Raw genomic sequence first — 6000 nt, 5'->3', positions numbered from 1 at the left:
CTGTAAGTTGAACCCACATGACAGCCACCTTCCTCATTTTTCTCTTATGCGTGTTGTTTCTGGGGGAGGCTGAGACACAAACTATACAACCATTTTTTTTTTGAAGATTCAATGATATACATATTCTTTGTGTAAACCAGAAGCAGGTATTTGAGAATCATTGTCTAAAGGTAACAGTATTACTGTATGTCCTTAGGTCTGTTTTTTACTTAATTCTTTGTGATAATGCACTTTGTTACATTTTGGATGTAGGATAAGAAATAGAAGAAAAGAAGGAAGGAAGGAAATAAAGAAAGAAAGAAAGGAAGAAAGAAAAAAATAACAAAGAATCCAAGAGTGCTTTTCTTCATAAGGCTGAAAAGACCAGAAATAGTTTCGTAATTCATAATTTCATAGATAATTGAATAATACATTTAAGATCCTCACTGCGAAAGGGAAATGCTCAGATACAATTGGGGACTGCAGAGAGTAAGTGCACCCAAACACCCTGGTCTGGAGGTCATTTAGGGTCATGTGTCCTCTCCTCCCTGGCCTGGGTAAAAAGAACAGAGCTCAGGATAGTAGACCCAGTTCACTGCTGCACAGGACTCTTCATTGATTGAGGAGCAGGGTCCATGGATTTCGGAACCACAGGAGTGAGGACACTACTTGTGGTGAATTAAATGTTCAGATCATTAGTTCTCAACTGGGGGTGATTATGCCTGTACAAGAAATTTGGTAGTGCTTAGGGACATTTTTCCTCTTATTATTCTGGCTGTGGCAAGGGCTGGAGGGAGGCGTTCCTGCTGACACTAAGGAGGCAGAAGGCAGAGATCCAGTGAGGTATTCTGCAATGCATGGGGTGCTCCTGTATAAGAGAATATTCTAGCCCAAAAGGTCCATAGACTTGATGTTGCAATGTCATACAATTGACAATCACATTTTTTTTTTCTGAAAAGAGAATCATTTAAATTGGGTGATTATTTCATGAGAGTTCATTGCACAACTTTGACCCTATCTGCTTGTGTTTTAAGCTTTCTATGATAAGACTAAACAAATGGTCTCCTATGTAACCCCGACTGGCTTGGGTCTCAAATTCAGAGATCTAGCTGCATCTTCCTTCTAAGTGCTAGGATTAAGGGTGTGCCCGACCATGCATGGTGAACACAAAAGATTTTTAGGGTGGTTGTATGATGGTTGTATGTCATTATCCGTTTGTGTATGTACAAGCCTCTGTAGTGCACATCAGCTAGTATAGATAAAAAATAAATTAGCTCAGTAACTAACTGGGTTCCCTAGTAAGGGGAACAGGGACTATTTCTGACAGGAACTCAATGACTGGCTCTTTGACCTCCCCACCCCCCAAGAGAGGAGCAGTCCTGCTAGGCCACAGAGGAGGACTTTGCAGCCCGTCCTGAAGATACCTGATAAAACAGGGTCAGATGAAAGGGGAGGAGGTCCTCCCCTACAAGTGGACTTGGAAAGGGGCAGGGAGGAGATGAGGAAGGGAGGATGGGATTGGGAGGGAATGAGAGAGTGGGATACAGCTGGGATACAGAGTTAATAACATGTAACTAATATAAAAAATAAATCAGAAAAACAAAAACAAAAAACAAACAAACAAAAAACCCCCCATTACATTAGAAATGCTTTTCTGAACTTTGAACCCATCACTCTGGCATTGATCTCCTCTTGATTAGAAGTATGCTTTATGGCCTTGCACCATTGTTCACATCTGTGTTCCACCACTTGGGTTTCAGAGGCAAGAGGACTGCAACTTTGAAGCTCATCAGTTCCTACCTGTGAGATTTGTGGTTTTGTTTTTGTTTTTTAAAGAAAAAAAATAGCAATGTTTCCTTACACATGTATAAAATTTAAGCTCAGCACCATACTGTAGATCAAATATAACCTGTTTTGTGGCTGGGTCCATATGGATTTTCTTTTTAATTTTGTCCTCTCCTCCTGCTCCTCTTCTCTTTCTCTGTCCCTCCAACATATATGTCCTTCACTTGTCCCCACCCTCACTTCCAAGCAGGGTCTCACTCTGAAGCCCAGGCTGCCCCTAAACTCACTGTGTAAGCCAGGCTGGCCTTAAATTCATGGCAACCCTCATGACTCAGCCTCCCAAGTGTTATGTGTCTAAACCACCCTGACCATCTAGATGTTTTTATTGATTCTTTGTGAATTTCACATTATGTACCCCAATTTCACTCATCTCCCCATCCCTGCATATCTGCTCTTTCTGCTCTCACAACTTTCTCCCCCAAACAAACAAAACAAAACAAAACAAAACAAAACAAAGCAAAACAAAAAAAAATACAGATAAAAGAAGAAAGGAAAAAAGAAGGAAGAAAGAGAGAAAGAAAACATTTTGCTGTAAAGCTACAGCATGTCACTATGTGTCACAAACAGCTCTAGTTGCAAATGTTCATGCAATGCATCATTGGTCTGGTTCAAGGGCTCTGGCTTCTGCTACATCATCAGTACTGGATCCTCACCAGGGCTTCTCTCAGATGGCCTGTTGTGGCCCTGTGTCATGGGGATCCTGCAGGTTTGGATCTGCTAAACTTGTCCCTTTATGAGCTTCGCCAGTTCATAGATGGAGTGGATGTTGGGGTGGGTCAACACAGAGCCCTGGATCTGGGTCGAGTGGAAGCCAAGTTGGTCAGCCAACCAGCTCTCCTGATCCTATGCCGCCAGGGTCAGCAGTCTCATACTGCTGAGAAGAGCCAGGATAGCTCTCGTGCTCATGCCCCCAGGCTGGCTCACTGCCTCCTGAAGGTTCTGTGTATTGGGAGAGGGAGGGTAAAGGGGGTATTTCTCTCACACTCATGCCACCACATGGCAGACAAGAGGTTGGGCCAGCTCACCTGTGGCATTGCCACTGGAGCCAGCTCTACTGTGCTGCCCATAGAGGGGTGGGGCCAGCTCCCCAACTGCCTAAGAGGGGCAGGGCCAGCTCAGCTCTGGACAGTGCTCTGACATCTACATGGCCTCAGGCAGCAGCCCAGACCAGGGACATCAGCATGACCTTTGGTGGTAACATGGACCTTGGCTGCTGTAGGATCACAAACACAGACATGGTCCTTGGAAGCAGCATAGGCTGGGAAGTTAGCATGGCAGCACAGGCCACTAGGATCAGTATGTCTCTCGGAGGTAACATGGCCCTCATACATCCACATGGTATCAGCTGGTAGCCCAGGCCACGAACATCCATATAGCCTTCGGTGATAACTTGGGCCACGAACCTCCACAGAAACCGCAGCTGCAGCAGGACCACGGACCCAGACATCACCCTCAGCAGCAGCCTGGGCCATGACAGCCGTCTCAGCACCATGACCTGAGACTGCAGTACAGACCACCAGTACAGATCAGTTTAGCCTCCTGTGTCTGTACAGCCTTCAGCCATCAACATGGCCTCGGCAGCAGCCAGACTGCGTACATCCAGATGGCTTTTAGTGGCAACATGGGCCAGAGACATCAGTCCCAGCTGTGGTAGAGCCATAGACCCCCGTGGCAGTCCAGGCTCACACATCACCATGCCCCAGGCGGTTGCACAGGTTCCTCATACATGACTGTTCTTCCCCACTGTCGGGTCTTCAGACCCAGCTCTCTTCACAGTGCCTGAACCAAGCTTCGCTTTCTCTCCCATTTCTACAGTGTGTGCTCCATCTTTCCCTTCTCTCCATCACACATTTGCTCATCACAGTGGCACCTGCTTAGAGGATGAGGCTGCCACTGAGGTGTCTTTCTTTCCACCTCCCCGGCCTTGAGGTAGGAGCTTGGGTGTCTCTCTTCCAGCTACCCCGGAGCTGCCCCATCAAGTTTAAATTAAAAAACAACTCCATGCCATTACAGTTTATCTCATTTTAGTGAGATAAACTATTAAAGTGAACAGTGATAAAAATGAACACTGCCATGTACAGTTGTAATTCTCAAAAAACAAATATGTCTGTAGGATCGTTTTTTAGCAAAGGAAATCCAGGCGAAAAGACCAACAAATTCTTATCTTGATAAAATTTGCCAAGTGATTCCTGGTCCTTAATAAACAGTCCCCGAGATTTACAATTATATCACTTCATGAAAGCCTGAGTGGAGAATTATCTGTCCATGTTCCCTCTAACTGAATGTGAAAGCTAGGTCTGCTCAGAGCTTCAGTTTACCGTGACTGTTGCCTGAAAAAAATCTCACCTGCTTAAGCTACTGTGATGAGATTTTGTTTCGATCAGAACTCAGAGTTCTTTCAAACTGATTTGACGAAGAGACATTTTCTGTGTCTCCCAGTATGCATGATGAAATGAAAACTAGTACCCACTTCTGTGAAATCAGCACAAGACAGATGAGCATTGTATAATTAAGGCTCACAAACTCATGAATATATTATGAAGGAATTATTCTCTCACTAGAAATTTAAAAGGAAGCGAAAACCCACATTCTGTTTAATAAAAGAAGAGAAAACACATTAGGAGGACACTTTGAGTATCTCTCAGCTCAAGGAGAGTTTTGTTGGGAGTTGTGGAGTAGAGGACATGCTGGTGGTGCTTGTGGAGAAGAAATTCCATGTATACACTGACCCCAACCATAACTCTCTGAAACAGTGTATTTGAGAGTGAGGAAAGTCCATTTCACTCTCTGACTTTCTTGTACAAAGGAGAGGTACAGGACACTCTTTCTCAGTTGTGAGGTGCTTGTGCTGATTTTTATCTGATGAAGTGGAGGAGATTCATGCTGATCAAGGAACTGAGAATTCACAGCAAGGGAAGCACAGGCTGTGCAGACCTCAGTCCTAGCCTCCCCCACCTGGAGGCTCTGGAGCTTATGATCCTGTTCCTGTCAAGAAGACCTTTACAGGCTACATCATCAAAGAAGATTCTCAAACCAACAGCTACTTGTCTGGAGCAATGGTTTTGAAAGAAGCAGTATAATGTTGGTAAAAATCCAAATGACTAAGAATAAAAAGGAATCATTTCTTTTCAATACTTCCGGTCAAACATGTACATGTTATGAGAACAGACATGTCCCAAGTCCAGACAGAAAAATGTAGAGAACTTTCTTAGCAAGATTTAAATCCACTCCTTTTTTTTTTTAGTATGTTATTATTGTTTTGTGAAATGAAAATTGTCTTTCCATTTTCTTCTTTTGTGATTGGTCATTTTTTAAATTAAAATTTTTACATTAATAACAGTTTATTCACTTTGTATCCCAGCTGTAGCTCCCTTCCTTATTCCCTTCCAATACCACCTCCCTCCCTCATCTCCTACTATGCCCCTCCCCAAGTCCAATGATAGGGGAGGTCCTCCTCCCCTTCCATCTGACCCTAGTCTATCAGGTCTCATCAGGACTGGTTGCATTGTTTTCCACTATGGCCTGGCAAGGCTGCTCCCCCCTCAGGCGAAGGTGATCAAAGATCCAGCTATTGAGTTCATGGGCTATATCAGTGCAGGGGTTCTAGGTTATCTCCATGCATGGTCCTTGGATGGAGTATCAGTCTCAGAAAAGACCTCTGTGCTCAGATTTTTTGGTTCTGTTGCTCTCTTTGTGGAGCTCCTGTTCCCTCCAGGTCTTTCTATGTCCCCCTTCTTTCAGAAGCTTCTCTGCACTCTGCCCAAAGTTTGGCTATGAGCCTGAGCATCTGCTTTGATACCCTGCTGGGTAGAGATTTTTAGAGGCCCTCTGTGGTAGCCTCTTGACCTGTTTCCTGTTTTCTCCCTCTTCTGATGTCTGTCCAGTTTGCTTTTCTGAGTGAGGATTGATCATCTTACCCAGGGTCCTCCTTCTTGCTTAGCTTCTGTAGGTGAACAGATTTTAGTATGTTTATGCTATATTATATGTCTAATATCCACTTATAAGTGAGTATATACCATATATATCTTTCTGCTTCTGGGATGCCTCACTCAAGATGATCTTTTCTAGATCCCACCATTTGCTGGCAAATTTCATGTTTTCCTTGTTTTTAATTGCTGAATAGTATTCCATTATATAAATGTACCACAATTTCTATATCCATTCCTTCATTGAGAG

Source organism: Meriones unguiculatus, chromosome 19, assembly GCF_030254825.1.
Source record: "Meriones unguiculatus strain TT.TT164.6M chromosome 19, Bangor_MerUng_6.1, whole genome shotgun sequence".
Classification (NCBI taxonomy): Eukaryota; Metazoa; Chordata; class Mammalia; order Rodentia; family Muridae; genus Meriones; species Meriones unguiculatus.
This window is presented reverse-complemented; position numbering follows the sequence as displayed.